The 17733-nt window shown below is 40.8% G+C and overlaps 1 protein-coding gene across 1 annotated transcript in view; it reads left to right on the top strand.

Annotated features, from left to right (window-relative positions):
- nfasca (neurofascin homolog (chicken) a) overlaps positions 1–17733 on the top strand; it is a 121622-nt gene that overhangs the window by 51714 nt on the left and 52175 nt on the right. The window lies entirely within an intron of this gene.

Here is a 17733-nt window from a genome sequence, read left to right as displayed (position 1 = left end):
AGGCGTCCCTATTTTACTGCCTGTTTGGAAGCACGCCCTTTTGCTGTACAGGGATAGCAGGGACGGCTGAAAACGAAAAGCTGCTAAAATAGTAGAAACTGTAGTACAAAATTGAAGTAAAGAACAAAATCTGCAAGTAGTTCACCTGAAATTTGCATCTGATTAAAGATACAATACACATAATATACACATAGTTAAGTGCTACTTAATCACCAGGACAATATCTACTCTACTGGATTTCACCACAGACACATAATTTTTTAAAAAGAACTATTGCTGATAAAGCCAGTTTATTTGTGAAGCAGTCAAATCACGCAATCAGAAAGTCCAGTTTTTTAGATGTATTAGAGGCACTTAAAGAACATAAAGACGTAGCCTTTTTTAAAGATTGATTAATCAGAAATTTGCTACATCTGTTCATAATCACCAAAGTCAGTTTCACTTGAATTGCTTTCAACAAAAGACATAAAGGGGGGCAACAAATCAAAAGAGATGAAACCCAAATGTATCATAATGTTGAATGTCTCAGTGAAAGGTTATTCTGAAAGCATTGTGGATTCAGTGTAAATGCTTCTTATTAATATATCAGTTAGTGCCATACTTAATGTTAAATTATCAAACACAAAATTGTATGTGTCTCAATGTCACAATGAATTTGCCGGCCATTTAGGGATTTGTGTGTGCTACTAGATTCCAGAAATAAAATCGGGAAATTTGCCTTCAGTGTCTGTGCATCCTTAAAACAGACTTTTAACTTAATATGATTTTTTTCACCTGAATTTATGTTTGTACATGTATTTTGTACATTAATGATCGACTTTACTGTATTTATGAAGCATTGTGTCACTGATGCAGCATAGTAGAGATACAGTGTGTGTTTGTGCATATTTTATACTGTATTTCCATAGAGGCTGTTCCAGAGTCCTCCGGGCAGGCTGTGTGTTAGTATATGTGTGCAACAAAAGTAACACAGGCAAGAAGGACAAAAAGAAAGAAGGAAAGAGCATCGTGTGATCCTAAGGGCAGTAGCTGGCACACAGACAGAGCTTTTTCAAAGCACAAACATACAGGAGAAGCAACACCGATGCAGACAGTCCTCAGGCGTGTGTGTGTGTGTATGTGTTCTGCTGTCTGCTCTGCTGAATGTTCTGCTTCTTCCTGCACTCAGGGTAACAAAGACTAATGAGCAGTCAACACTCCCTTCTAAAGTATTTTCTTATTTTTTTCTGTTGCTTTTATTAAATATGCACATATTCATTATCATAGAGTGTGTGTGACCCAAAACGCCTGATACCCGTACTGCTTATTCAGATGCAACAGTGGCACTGAATCCAAATCTATTTGATGTGTGTGTTAAGTTCTAGTTTGAACTGATATTGTACATATGATATATATATATATATATATATATATATATATATATATATATATATATATATATATATATATATATATATATATAGTTTAGTCCCATCAGGTCACCAAAGAGTGAGTGGACAGATAGAAGATAATTGTCCTAATCAGTGAATTTAAGGTAGTGTAGTGTACATTTAAAGTAACCCCCCCACCCCCTGATTGTTCACACATTCTTCAAAATAAACTGTGTTTGTGCAGCGCTCCCAGCAGAAGTGCTGAGGGTAATTGTGTATGATGGGTGGAGCACTATTTTGGGATGTTTTTAGAAGAGTACTGGGGGTACTGTGTTGGTTGTTACAAATGGTTTAGGAGGCAGTTATTGTGTTAAATGCCTCCAGTTTTGCCATTGCCTCAGAGAGATAAAATATCTAGAGACATGATCAAGGTCTTGAAAACATGATTTGCGTAGCAAAGGAAAAGTTTGATCTTTTAAAGACTAGTGTTGCCCTATTTTGTATGAAAATTTTAAAAAAACAAAAGGTTGTAGAAAATTAAGTGAAAAAAGACTCCAACTCACTTCTATCTGCCTACTTTTTTATCATGCCAACTTAGAGTAGCATAGATCTGAATGATCTACATTCACTGCATAGGCAGCCAATTTTTATTTATTTTTATATTGGGAACAAAGGAATAAATAGATTCTTTGTTAAGTCTAAAGTACTCGACTACTCGACTGACATTGAACCTTCCACCTTCTTTATACTGTTCACCATTCACCCTGAGGAAAGATTTTCTTTGTACAGACTTCAGAGTACAAAAAACCTGCAGGTTATGATGAAGAAATTCCAACAGACTTATTGTTGCTTGGACAGAATCCACAGAATCTTGGTGATTAATTTCTGGGGATTTGAAAGTTGCATTTAGGACATAGCAACAGCAAAAATGTAAAGCTTTAGCAAATACAAGGCAGAATATATATATAATGCTCTACACACATACAAACAGAAGTGTTCAGGCACACAAAAAGATGATACAAGATAATACTGCTCTGTTTACAGACACGGAGATTAAAATTCATATGTACATTACAGACACAAGGATGAAAGGAAATTCAAGTGTGCAATGAGAGATTTTCCACTTCTGGAACATGTTTACATATACTGCACAGCTAGTCTGCATTAAACACAGTGTCATTTCACCCTGCACTGTCCATCAGTAACACTGTGCCATCCAAAAACAATCTTCTGGAATCTCCCTGTGCTGGGATCAATGGAAAAGTGACAGTTGCTACAAAGACAAATGGTATTTTGTGAGAGTTTCTGTTTCATGTGAATGCCTTTTCTCCTCTTCTGCTTGAGAACAAGATTATTTGTAGATGGTTAAAAATAACAAAATACAACACAAGACAATTATAGGACCTTCTGTGTTGGATGAAATTCACCTCAATATGTACCGTAGTCTCTGCTTTGGCCAAAAATAATGGTAAACCAGTTATTATAAATGGTTAATTGCTTGCAAGCTCTTGACACCATGAAAATAATCCTTAAAACTGATTCAAATGAAAACCTCCAAGAGCTGAATAAGCCTTTTGTTTGCAGTTGGAATAATGCTTCAGTCATGTGATTCGTGCCAGAGCTCACACTGACTTTGAAGGTGAGGAATTTTTGGAGCTTTTGCATTTTAAGTGGCCTCTCTTAAGACACATAAAGTTCAATTCAATTCAATTCAATTTTATTTGTAGAGCGCTTTTTACAATTGACATTGTCACAAAGCAGCTTTACACAACCAAGGAACAGTACATGAACAGTGTATGTGTATGAGTCATAATAATGTGATTGTCCCTGATGAGCAAGCCGAGGGCGACAGTGGCAAGGAAAAACTCCCTGAGAAGGCAACAGGAAGAAACCTTGAGAGGAACCAGACTCAACAGGGAACCCATCCTCATATGGGTGATTACATGCTGTGTAGGCAGCAGGCAGTCCAGTATAACAGTTACTGTCTTTAAGTTAATGTGGAGTCCAGTTAGTTATTGCAGGCAGACTTGTTCCATTCCTTGACTATCGAGCGTTGAGTCGAGACCTCCAAGAAACAGCTTCCGACATCCGCCGAGGCCAAGACCGACTTCATAGTAGTGTGTGACCAATCCAGTCTCCAAACGCATCCCAAAGGGCAAACGGTGGATCAAGGCGACGAGATCTCCAGCCAGAAGTTGGGCATCAGGACGAGTCAGACAGGTCCAGAGGGCAAAGGGTGGAATGACGTGTAGCTCGACAGAGAGACAGGAAGAGGGAAAAGAGAGAGGGAGAGGGAAAGAGAGAGAAGAGGAGAGATTGCAGTTAGTGCTTCACAGTCCGAAAAGTTGAGGTGAATGTATATTTAGGTGTGCATCCGGGATCAGCAGGACTAATATGACCGCCTAATAGAGGGTGCGGTTCAGAAGGAAACACAGACAATGAGGGCGCACTGGGATGTAAGCAACCAATCACTTCCCATCAACCAACCCCGAGTGATCAGTGAGGGTTGGGAAGAAAGCATCAAACATACCAGTTCACCATTAACGCCCTCCTGTCCATGAGTCCTTCCCCGATCTATTTACTCAAATGCTTGGGACTAACTTAAAATAGGTTTTCAGCCTAGACTTAACACTGAGACTGTGTCTGAGTACCGAACGCTATTTGGAAGGCTATTCCATAACTGGGGGCTTTGATAAGAAAAAGCTCTGCCCCCAGCTGTAGTTTTCATGACACGAGGTACTGACAGGCAGCCAGCATCTTGAGCAAGTAGGCGTGGTGGATCATAAGACACTAGCAGTTCACTTAGATAATGCGGCGCAAGACCATTTAATGCTTTAAATGTCAAAAGTAGTATTTTAAAATCAATGCGAAATTTCACGGGGAGCCAATGAAGTGTAGATAAGATAGGGGTGATGTGCTCATATCTTCTGGTTCGAGTGAGGACTCTCGCTGCTGCATTCTGAACTAACTGAAGCTTGTTTATGCACCTGGTTGAACAGCCAGACAGTAAGGCATTACAGTAGTCCAACCTGGAGGTGATGAAAGCATGGACTAATTTTTCTGCATCATTTAGTGACAAAATATTCCTTATCTTGGCAATATTTCTGAGGTGAAAGAAAGCTGTCCTGGTGACATTATCTACATGAGCTTCAAATGAAAGACTGGAATCTAGAATCACACCAAGGTCTTTGACTGTTGCACTAGATGTAACGGAAAGGCCATCTAGAGTTACGGTGTGGTCTAACATCTTGCTTCTAGCTGCAGATGATCCTATAACTAGTACTTCTGTCTTATCAGGATTTAGCAGAAGGAAGTTAATTAGCATCCAGTCTCGTATATCCTTTACACATTGCTCAACTTTATTAAGCAGTTTGATCTCATCTGGTTTTGATGAAACATATAACTGTGTGTCGTCAGCATAACAATGAAAGTTAATACCATGTTTACGGATAATGTTGCCCAGAGGAAGCATGTAGAGGGAATAAAGCAGGGGGCCTAAAACTGAACCCTGTGGAACACCAAACTCCACTGGAGAGCATGTGGAGTAATCGCCATTTAGATCTACATACTGATAACGATCGGTCAAATAGGACCTAAGCCAGGAGAGGGCCGTTCCCCTAATTCCAACAACATTTTCTAGTCTGTGAAGGAGAATACTATGGTCAATGGTGTTGAAAGCTGCACTGAGATCGAGTAGCACAAGCATAGAGACACTACCCTGATCAGCGGCCAATAGGAGGTCATTTACTACTTTAACAAGGGCCGTCTCTGTGCTGTGATGAGGCCTAAATCCTGACTGATAGAGTTCATGTACAGTGAGGGAAAAAATTATTTGAACCCCAGCTGATTTTGTAAGTTTGCCCACTAACAAAGAAATGATCAGGCTATAATTTCAATGGTAGGTTTATTTGAACAGTGAGACACAACAATGACAAAAAAAATCCAGAAAAATGCGTTTCAAAAAGAGTTATAAATTAATTTGCATTTCCATGAAGGAAATAAGTATTTGATCCCCTATCCGTCAGCAAGATCTCTAGCTCCCAGGTGGATCTTATACAGGTAACGAGCTGACATTGGCAGCCCTCTCAGCTCGTTACCTGTATAAAAGAGACCTGTCCACAGAAGCAATCAATCAATCCAGATTCCAAACTCTTCACCATGGCCAAGACCAAAGAGCTTTCCAAGGATGTCAGGGACAAGATTGTGGACCTACACAAGGCTGGAATGGGCTACAAGACCATCGCCAAGCAGCTGGGTGAGAAGGTGACAACAGTTGGTGCAATTATTCGCAAATGGAAGAAACATAAATTAACTGCCAATCTCCCTTGGTCTGGAGCTCCATGCAAGATCTCACCTCGTGGAGTTTCAATGATAATGAGAACGGTGAGGAATCAGCCAAGAACCACTCGGGAGGAACTTGTCAATGATCTCAAGGCAGCTGGGACCATAGTCACCAAAAAAACAGTTGGTAACACACTACGCCGTGAAGGACTGAAATCCTGCTGTGCCCGCAAGGTCCCCCTGCTCAAGAAAGCCCATCTACAGGCCCGTTTGAAGTTTGCCACTGAACATCTGACTGATTCAGAGGAAGACTGGGTGAAAGTGTTGTGGTCAGATAAGACCAAAATCGAGCTCTAAATTGTCTGGTTTTAAAGCTTGAATTTTCTGCCTTATATTTACAATTTTGTTGTTGAAAAAGTTCATGAAGTCCTCACTACTGCACAACGTTGTTGTGGAGATATCTGCAGTGGTTTTCTTTCTAGTTAATTTGGCTACTGTATTAAATAAAAATCTAGGGTTATTTTTGTTGTTTTCTATGAGAGTGGAGAGATACGTTGATCTAGCTGCACTAAGAGCTTTTTTATAGTTCAGGATGCTCTCCTTCCACGCTATCTGGAATACTAACAATTTAGTTTGGCGCCATTTACGTTCTAACTTTCGAGTAGTCTGTTTTAAGACGCGCGTGTCATCCTTATACCAAGGAGCAAGTTTCTTATCTCTGGTGACTTTTCTTTTAACTGGAGCTACATTATCTAAGGTATAACGTAATGACGACTCGAGATATTCAGTCGCCTGGTCTAGTTCTGTGGTGTCAGACGGTGATCCGATCAAAGTTGATAACTCTGGAAGATTACTAATAAAGCTCTGTGCGGTAGTTGATGTAAATGTACGTTTAATGCGATAACGCGGCGCTGAGTATACATTATTAATATGACACACTGTAGTTGAAACAAGATAGTGGTCTGAGATAACTTCAGACAGTGGGAGCGTAAGTAAATTTCTTATACTTAAACCGAATGATATTATTAAATCTAACATGTGACCCGCTTTATGAGTGGGTCCTACTACACACTGATCTACTCCTAGCGAGTCCAATATGGACATAAATGCTGTTCTCAGAGGGTCTTCTGGATTCTCAAAGTGAATATTAAAATCTCCAGCAATTAACGCTTTGTCTACAGAAACAACTAGGTTAGAAAGGAAATCTGCAAATTCACAAAGAAATTCAGAGTAGGGCCCTGGGGGTCTGTAAATGATAATTAGCGGGATCGGCTGAGCAGACTTTATATTTGTATCTATACTTGTTATGTTACTATAAAGACATTCAAAAGCTTTAAATTTGTGTACATGCTTTTGTACGATAGTCAGTTTATCATTATAAATAACTGCGACACCTCCTCCTCTACCAGTCAGACGAGGCTGGTGAATGTAGCTGTATCCAGGAGGAGTTGATTCATTTAAAGCTACATACTCGTCCTGTTTAATCCAGGTTTCTGTTAAACAGAGTATATCAAACTCCTGATCTGTGATAGTTTCATTAACAGTAAGAGCTTTAGATGTAAGAGATCTAATATTTAAACAATCCTAACTTCAGGTCAGAGGTGCTGGCTGCATCAGTGTGCTCTGAATTTGAGGTCTGTATGTTAATTAAATTATTAAAACATACTTTCTGGGTTTTTCTGACTTTTTGTTTAGCTCGAGGAACAGACACAGTCTCAATATGTTGAACCCTGAGTGACGACTCTGTGCAGCTAGCAGACACTTGGTTTAGCCTGTTTGTCTGCTCCCTGGCCTGGACTCTGGGTAGTCAGCGACTAGCTAGGCCTGATCTTAGACTATGAGCTATACTGCAAGAAATGAGAGCAGCACCTTCCCGAGTGGGATGGACACCGTCCCGCCCTAACAGGCCAGGTTTGCCCTCAAAGGTACTCCAATTATCTATGAAGCCCACGTTGTTTTCGGAGCACCACCTGGACATCCAGCGGTTCAGCGACCATAACCTGCTGTAGGTTATGTCACCTCGTCTCATTGGGAGGGGGCCAGAGAAGATTACCACTTCGGACATCGCCTTCGCTAATTTAAACACCTCTTTAAAGTTATTCTTGGTAACCTCAGACTGACGAAGGCGTATATCGTTAGCTCCAGCATGTACCACTATCTTTGAAAAGCTATGCTGTCCTAAGGCCCTAAGATTGCCTTCAATGTCCGGTACCCTTGCCCCCGGGATACACCTGACCACAGCCGCTGGAGCCCCTAAAGGTCTGGCTAGTTTCACATGTCTCATGATCGAGTCTCCTATGACCAGAGTTCTTCCAGGTTTCTCAGCGGGTGAATCACTGAGAGGGGCAAACCTGTTGGACACGTGAAGCGCGGGGGAGGTGTGCTCCGGTGGGCTAGCTTTAGCCTTAGCCTTAGCTTTGGCTGCGCGAGTATGCCGCCGAGTCGTCACCCACTCGCCCCGCTGTGAGGGCTCTAATGCCGGAGTCGGGGACTGGCTATCTCCGCCCGCGGCACCCAGACTGTCTTCTAAAGAAATAACACTACTCTCACTCTCTCTAACCCTCTCTAAAGTCTGGATGCGCTCCTCTAACGCTGTTATCTTCTCCGTCAGAGTGCTAACTAACACACACCTGTCACAGGTAAAATTGTCGCTAACGACGGAGGAAGACGGTCTAAACATCCTGCACTCCACACACTGAACAAGCTGAATATTAGTCATCTTAAACGTACCTGAGTTGTAGAACTGTAGAAGAAATGTTGTGTAGAGTTTAAAAATCCCGCTGTTGCTCTCAGACGAAAAAACACGCGCGTCCTCCAAGAAGCGGAAACGCTTAGCTTTATCCTTTTACATAAAGGGTAAAGAAATTCGTCTTAAGATCCTGCTTTACATTGGATAGACATGACTGGTTAACAGAGCAGTTTTCTCTAATGCAAATAGAGAAATAGGTTATCTCTTTTAAGTCTGTTCGCTCTGACCGTGCTCTTGCAAGGCTCAATGAAGGCCACTAATCAGTGCACACTGACACACTGACACAGTACATACCGTATACACATATGGTAAAACAAACTAACATGCTCATTTTATAAATACCCTGCAACAGGCCAGCCTGTTTCTGTTCTACACCTTGGGCTAAACTATGGAAAGTCTGACTTGGTTGTGTATTGGATTGTCTGTGAAGTCACCATGTGCATGTGTGTGGCCCAGCATGTGTAAACTAAAGTATGTAAGCTAGGTCAGCTAGAAATGAGAAGCAACCTACAGCTGAGTGCACGCTGTTGGAGCAGCCAGCCAAACCAAAGCTGTCAGCTTGGTGATGCCCTTATGCATGAGTGTTTGGGTCCTCCAGACTTCCCTGTAAAACCATTGCCCTGTACATTGACCTTTCATTTTTCTAAGCCACTGCAGTGTTCGGGGCTGCTGCAGGTCCCCATTGCTGCCCTCTGACTGGCCCCATAGGCAGCATTATAGTAGCAGCTAATTTCTCCATGATTTGGTACTATAGTAAATAGTACTAGAGTGAAGACAAACAATTTTCTCCACCCATCAGCAGGTTAGGTGGAGATTAGATATTAACTCAGTGTATCAAACCTGAAGCATTAGCGATGAAAATCAGCACTAAGCATCATCAATAATCTGTTTTTTCTGTGTGCTTTGTCATGGTTCAAGACAACTGATTCTAGGGAACCTTTTGAAACAACAATGGAAACACAAAATGTTTGGCTTGTCTCACCTAGTTTGACAACATGTATAACATGCTCATCATTGCAATTATGGTGTTACTGCTGCTAGACATGCACATTATCATATGCTGCTTTCTTTGGCTGTTCCTGACCAAATATCTAAAACCAGTGAAGAATCATATCTGCTTATTAAAAAAGTGATCTGAGGACACATGCATTTTACATTTGACTTTTCTTATGTATGTATTGTAATCATGGAGTGGTTTGGAATTAGCTGTGTGTTCCAGTAGCAGTGAGTTTTGTCTTGCGTAAACCACTTAGAAAAGATTGCTCTTTATAACCAACAGTATTTGTTGATGATATGTGAATCAATATTTGTTTGTGGCAAAAAGTCAATCTGCTGCTTTGGACCTTGAACCTCCCTCTGTGTGTATAAAGTATTAATCTCAGCATTAAAGAACCTAAAACCCACCTGTTCACCACTTTTAACATGTTTCACATTGAACCCCAACAGCCCACAAATTTGAGGTGTGCATAGCTTTATTGACACAGTGGTACTTTCATAGCTTTGCTGTAAAGCCTCACATGTGGCTATGCTGAAGAGATGACCAGTATCCCTCTTCACTTGGGATACTTGGTATGATCTGCTTTAAGTGTTGCTTAACCTTGACCACATTGATTTTATGTTAAATTCTGCAATATTTTTAAGGTGGCTGCAATATTCTGTGCAAGTCTAAAATGTTAGTGGGATTGCACATAGCATTAGAAGCTCATTTAATAAACAGCACCATGTTAATGACCAGAGTGAAATTTTGGTTGCATTAGATTATGAAATTGTAATTAACCTGTTACATGTTGTATGTGTCAGTATCCCAACGTAAAGAAGAGAACTGCATAGAATTCAATTAGATGTCTGTGTTAGTGTCTACGGACTATTTCTTGTCCAGGTTTAAGAAGTCCTGCCATCAATTAAAAAAATAAATTGTAGCCCCACACAGCTTGCAGTGTAGCTACTGCTTTCCACTGCCACATGAGCTAATTTGTAATGTGTGACTTATGTTCCACTTGCCTATTTCAGGGCTTTCACTGCCATTTTCTCTTTTCTTTCTTTTTCTTTTTTCTTTTCTCTCTGTTTCTTTCTTTTAATGCCTTTTCTGCTGAGAGTACATCTGCAATTCAAAGCTGATTTCTGACATAAGGCCATATTGTGCTGCATGCCATACAAAAATGTGAGTGTGCGGTGTGTGAAGTGACAAACACTCAGTAATTAACAGAGTTAGAGTGATACTGGTCAAATTTCACAACAGCTGGGCTGCAGATATATGTGGGGTTGTGTGTGTGTGTGTGTGTGTGTGTGTGTGTGTGTGTGTGTGTATATGTGTGTTGGTATTTTTTCATAGGTGGGATTAGGGTATGTGAGGGTGTGTCTTCATCCATATGTTTCCATGTACTATTCCTCTCTGTGCATCTACATCCATGTGTGTTGCATGGGTGTGATTGGCACCTCATATCATACATGCTCCCCAGGGGCAGATTAGCTGTTTAGTTGAATTGTGTTGGATTGACACAGCACCAGATGGTTTATGCATAATGTGTGTATGTGTATGTGTGTGTGTGGTAGGTGTTTGCAGGTTTTGGGTGAAATCTGACAACTGCCCTCAGGCCAAAAAGCTGTTGCTGTGTGCTCTCTGTTGTAAAATCCGTCTGTTGTTCCACTGCTCACAGTTTAAGGAGATGGAGCATGATACTAAACTAAACAGTTTTTATGTCATAGCTTGATGTTACAGTGCTAAAAATATAGTGAATCATTATCAGGAAATAGCTTTTAAAACCCCTTTTATTGGAACTCCAGAAGACTGAGAGAGTAGCAGGAAAACCCCATGCTGTACTGAACTAGCAACCGTAACTGTGATGCATTTGTAAAACACAGTATATACAGTTGAATGTGGCCAGACCAGCTATGGTCCTCTACTGCACCTTCACTATTGCCCTTTTTTTGTTTTTCAGTGTATTCTGTTGTCGTAGCTTTGAGCTCTGGTGTTATTTGAAGCAGAGTAAAGGATTGATCCTGGTGGGGGATGGCAGCATGTGGGACAGGGATTAACAGTAGACAGGTGGTCTTGGTATGGTTCCCAGTACACAGACCTGGCTGTGATTTGAAGGTGGCAGGGAGTAAATTAGAAAGGTTTGAATGGTGGGGTGGCTGCTGAATGTTAGGACAGGCTGAAGAACTCACACTAGTGACTGTAGGACACAAAAAATTCAATTTATGAAGGGTCAATAAAAAACCTCTATTTTGAAATATCCCTCACAATTTTCTTTCTACTTTTTTTTCCTGACAACTCACTACACATATTTAATTTAATGAGCCTTTACTTGGAACACCACACCTAAGACACACTTCACAAACAATTGTATCCATTTCACAGACAATTCAAATTAATCAGATGATTTTTTAAGAATACTCTACATTTTGGTATGGTATGGCTGCTAATTCAAATTAAGCATTTTATGAGGCTAATTGGCAAAAACCCTTTTCAATTGTGTTGCACAGCTGAAAACCATTGTAATGATAGGGGAAAGGAGCATGGCATTCTTTAGGTTAGTTTAGCACCTGAACATCAGCAGGAGTGGGAGGCCATGATTTACAATTGTGCAAGAGGACAAATATCTGAGAGTGTGTAGTTTAAGACAAAGATGCCTCACAGGCCCTCAACTGACAGCTGCTCTAAATAGTACACGTCAAACACCAGTGTCAGCATCAACAGTATAGGAGACCTCAGGATGCTAGACATCTTGGCACAATTGCCAAGAAAAAGCCTTATCTCAGACTAGTCAATAAAAACAAAAGATTGAGATGGGCAAAATGGCAGACATAGCACACTGGAAGACTTGAAGAATGTGTTGTGGACAGATAAGTCTAAGTTTGTACTTAAAATAAAATAAAATAAAAATACAAATTAAACGATGCTAGAACAGTTTAATATCTTTAGTCAAGCATAGTGAAGGCAGTATGATGGTCTGGGGGTGCTATGGAGGTGATAAAATAGGAGATTTGTATAGAGTCTAAGGAAGGAAAGGTATCACATAATTTTACATTTCTACCCTATGGGCAGCACTTTATTAGAGCCAATTACATTCTACAACAGGATAATGACCCAAAACACACCTCCAAAGAATAAGCAGTTAGCTGGAAATCTGACTGGAATGGAGTGGGCAGCACAGTCTCTGAATCTGAACCCTGTTGAGCTTTTGTGGGAGCAGCTTGACCGTAAGGTACGGAGGAAGACTATGGGGTGAAATTGCATCAGATTATCTTGAAAAATTAACAACTAGAATGCCTAAGGTCTAACAGGCTGTGATTGCGGCAAAATGTGTTTGTGTTTGTTTGGCATAATTTCCGTCAAAATCACAATTTTTAACTTAATGTCAGCATGTCCTGCTCTTTTGCTATATTTCCTGTTCAGACTAATTTTGTGTGTGTTTATGTGTGTAATATTTACTATTTACACGTATTACATTTAACATCAAATAATGAAAACATATGACATTTCTTACATTTGTTAGTGGGATTCTTACTTTAGAATTACATTTTGTAAAGTGAAGTGAATTTAAAGTAAAGTGTAAAGTAAAGTACATGTATACAATATACATTTACTGTCAAGATATGAGTGATTGTATTAAAACATGTCTTGGTGGTTGGTAAAACTTGTATTTAGCACTTTTCAGTTGTAATCCGATCGTCCAACATGCATTGTAAAATAGGCAAATTACCACTTCCAAGGTTCAAGTTAAAGAAAAATTAAAATACCCCTAATTGCAAAGACGATGTTGAGATTGGTCTTGTTGGCTCTCTAGCAGCGGTTGTCTCTCTTGCCGCCCGGGAACTCTCTCCCGTCGCTTCAGCCGAAGTAGACATCCCTGACACATATATTAGCCTCTAGCTAATAAAACACATGGACACCTGCTCTTGTCTCAATTTGCGTCGCTCCGCTCGCTCAGCTTCTCATCATCAAGAGGTCAAGGAGGGGCGTCTCTTTTATTCAACGTACAGAACCACGTCAATAACGTATGTACACAGAGATCGTCTATAGTGACAGTCATCGCACTCTAACACCCCCACTCGATGATGTCACTCACATGAATCATAATATTATATACCAAACATGTATGCATAGAACCTCTCAATCTTGACTCTTGTTACAGATTTTGTGAACACATCTGCCACCATGTTTTCAGTAGGACAGTAAATCAGAACAACTTTTCCTTCTAACACAGTGGACCTTGTGAAATGATATTTTATGTCCACATGTTTGCTTCTCTGGCGATTCACAGGATTCTTTGCCAGACGTATAGTCCCTTGATTGTCTTCGAAGATTTTGACTGGTGTGTCTTGAAAGTTACAGTCCATGTCCTTCAATAGCTGTGTGAGGTAAAGAGCCTCCTGGGTTGTGGCTGCCAAGGCCATGTACTCTGCCTCACACGTTGACAATGCTACAGTTTGTTGTTTCTTGGTTTTCCATGAAATGACAGCACCACCTTTATTTAAGCTGAAACAATAACCTGTAATGCTTTTCCTGTCATCTGGGTCGTTAGCCCAATCTGCATCAGAATAACCAGTCAGTTCCAGTTTGTCGACACTTCTTTTATAACACAACTCAATGTCTTTAGTTCCTTTCAAGTATCTGTACACATGTTTCACAGCTGTCATGTGTTTTTCTCTGGGATCTGTCAGATATTGTGATAATTTACTCACAATCCAACTAATGTCTGGTCTGGTACAGCTCATAATGTAAATGAGACTGCCCAACATTTCTCTGTATTTCCTCTGGTCTGTTGGATCTCCTTCTGGAGTGAGATCACATTTTGCTTCACTGGGTGTAGCTCTGGTTTTACAGTCATACATGCCAAACCTTTCAAGAATCTTGTCAATGTACCTGGATTGGTTCATTTTGACAGTATCTTCCGTTTGGGTAAAGTCAATACCAATAAAATGAGAGAGTTTTCCTAAATCTTTCATTTTAAACTTATTTTTCAGTTTATCTTTGACTTCTCTCAGACACTTTTCGTTGCTTGTTGCTACAATTATATCATCCACCCATACCAACAAAATTACCTTCTCTTTGTCTGACAGTTTAGTGTAGATACAGTTATCTGTTTGACTCTGTACAAACTCATTCTCTGTCAAAAACTCATGAAGCATCATGTTCCAGTTTCTTCCGGACTGTTTAAGACCATAAATTGATTTGTTTAGTTTACATACCAGTTCCTCTCCTTTCTCTGACTTCACATGGAAACCTTGTGGCTGTTCCATGTACATTTCGTAGTCAATGGGTGCATGTAGATATGCGGCTTTAACGTCTAACTGGTGTAACTTAAAATCATGCTGTGTCGCTAACTGCATTAGCATTCTTAGTGATGTCAAACTTGCAGTTGGAGAAAAAGTCTCGGAGTAGTCTAGTCCTTCGACCTGTGTGTACCCCTTTGCTACATACCTGGCTTTGTATGTTTCATTACCTTTTTCATCCTCTTTTATAGCATAAACCCACCTTCCCCCCACTGTCTGTCTACCCTCTGGTAGAGGTACAAGAGAGAAAGTGTCATTTTGCTTGAATGAAATCATCTCATCTGTCATAGCTTTTCTCCACCTGTCTGCTCTGTCTGACCTTATAGCTTCTTCATAGGTCTGTGGTAGTCCAACTGTAGTTCTGTAACAGTAATCAATAGTTAGTTCACTATTCTGTACTGTGCACTCATAATCTTCCAAGTATTTGGGTTTCTTTCTTTCTCTGCTTGACGTACGTGTAGTTTGATTATCGGTACCCATGTCTGTCTCTTGTTCATCAGACCTCATCTGTTCTGTTTCTGACTGACTTTCATTGATTGGTCCTGGTACCCACCCTGTGAGGTAGTCTCCCAGGTCTGTTTCAGTCTGTGTTTGACTCTCCATCTTTTCTTTTGTGATAAAATGTATCAGTCTGTGTTTTTCAATTCTGTTGGTTTCTGGAAAGAATACCAAGTTAGCTGGTGAATGTCTGTCAAAACCAACAAAAATTCCCTTTTTGCCTCTTGGGTCTAACTTTTTCTTGTTTTGTTCATACACAATGCACTCTGAACCAAACTTTCTCATTCTGGACAGATCTGGCCTCTTCCCCGTAAATAGGTAGTATGGTGTCTCCCCTGTTCTTTTACAGTAACACCTGTTTCTTATCACTGCAGCCATCCTGGCCGCATAAGGCCATAACTCTTTGGGTAAACCTGACTCAATCAGCATACACCTCACCATTTCAAACAGTGTGCGCCAGTTCCTCTCCGCTGTCCCATTTTGATGGGGGGAGTAAGGAGCTGACCTCTCATGTTTTATTGCATTGTCTCTTAGCAATGTTTGATATTCCTCAGAAGTAAATTCTGTTCCATTGTCTGATCTGAGACGTTTCACTTTACCATAAGGTGCTATATCTGCTAGAAATTGCTTTGTAGCTTGCACTGCTTTGTTTTTGTTCCTCAGAAAATACACATAGATGGCACCTGAAAAATCATCAGTGAAAGTAATGGCATATTTGTACCCCTCAAAAGACACTGGCGTTAGAGGGCCTCCCAGGTCTGTGTGTACAAGTTCCAATGGAGTTTTAGCTCTCACATCTGCTTCTCTGTTTCTTGTTTGAGTAAATTTGCCTTGTAGGCAAATCTCACACTCTCCTGGTTTGTTATCCTTCTCTCTAATTTTCATGCCATTTACAACAGGTTCAAGTTTAAGTATATCACCATAATTGCAGTGACCCATTATTTCATGCCAGGTTTTTAGATCAAAACATGTATTACATTCATCATTATAGTTCTCGTCTGGTTTCTCTACAATGTCCAGGTAATACAGTTTCCCTTTTACCTTCATACTGCATGTTGTGCCATCAGGAAAAATCATCTTGCTGTTGCTCTTCTCAAAATGGAATTTTGCTCCCTTAGAAGCTGCAGCCTCTACTGACAAGATGTTATGTGGATATTCAGGAATCAACAGGGCGCTTGAAAGTGTCACGTTCACCACCTTTCCCTTGTCATTGATCATCTGGATTTGAGCATCACCTTTCTTCAGAACGCTCCCGGTTTTCCGTGTCCCATCTGCCAACTCCATCACGTGATTCTTTGGATGGAACGTCTCATCAAATGCTATGAACGCTTTCTCATCCGTCACAATGTGAACAGAGGCACCGCTGTCCACAAGAAGACCTTTCAGTCGTGTAGACTGTGATTTAGGTTCATTCACCTTTAGAACGAATGAGTCCTGCTCCTCATTCTTGGTCACAGGTGTGTAGCTCCGTGGATCCTCCAAAATGGCTGCCACCTTGTTCCCGCCTCGTGTAGAATCTTTCTCCTTCGTGTGTTTACGGTTCATTTTCTTGTCCTTGTCCCTGCAGTCTCGTGCTCTATGTCCCACTTTTTCACAAATAAAGCATTCTCCGTTGAAGTAGTTTTCTTCTTTGGCTTTATACTTTGGTCTGTGGCCTTTAGATTTTGTCATCATGACTTCATCACTTCGGGTTCTGTTGCGGTATCTCAGTGTGCATTCGAAACTTCTCAACCTCGTTTTAAACTCTGTGAAGGTCAATGTCTCTTTTGTTTGAGTCACATGAACTGAAAATGGGTTGTAATCTTCTGTCAGGCCTTTCAAGACCATCGCCGTCAGAAGTGCATCACTGAGAGTCTCCTTTGCTCTGTTTAACGCTGCGACTATTTTCTCAACTCGGGTTAAATAGTCCACTAACTCTTCACCGTCGGCCATTAACACGTTGGTTAGCTCTGTGTATAAACTAACAATTCGTGTTTTTTCTTCTGACTCAAAATGACGTCTCAATATCTCCAAACTTTTCTTTCCGTCGTCAGGAGCTTCGTAGAGAATTAGCATTAGCGTCTTATCATCCAAACAACCGCACAGTTCTGCATAAGCAAGTTCATTTCTCCTACCAATCTCTGTAGCGTCATCTTCCGCTAAATCTCTTCCCAGGATGGTATCTTTGAGACCTATCGTCTTTAAGTAGGCTAGGAACCGTACTTCCCAGATATGGTATCTGGCTTCATCACCGTCGAACCGTGGCGGCGGCCCGCGTCCATAAACGTGTGTACTTGGGGCATGTCTGGGCCCATAACCTGTTGGCTCTCTAGCAGCGGTTGTCTCTCTTGCCGCCCGGGAACTCTCTCCCGTCGCTTCAGCCGAAGTAGACATCCCTGACACATATATTAGCCTCTAGCTAATAAAACACATGGACACCTGCTCTTGTCTCAATTTGCGTCGCTCCGCTCGCTCAGCTTCTCATCATCAAGAGGTCAAGGAGGGGCGTCTCTTTTATTCAACGTACAGAACCACGTCAATAACGTATGTACACAGAGATCGTCTATAGTGACAGTC

Source organism: Anabas testudineus, chromosome 5, assembly GCF_900324465.2.
Source record: "Anabas testudineus chromosome 5, fAnaTes1.2, whole genome shotgun sequence".
Taxonomy (NCBI): Eukaryota; Metazoa; Chordata; class Actinopteri; order Anabantiformes; family Anabantidae; genus Anabas; species Anabas testudineus.
This window is presented reverse-complemented; position numbering and strand designations above follow the sequence as displayed.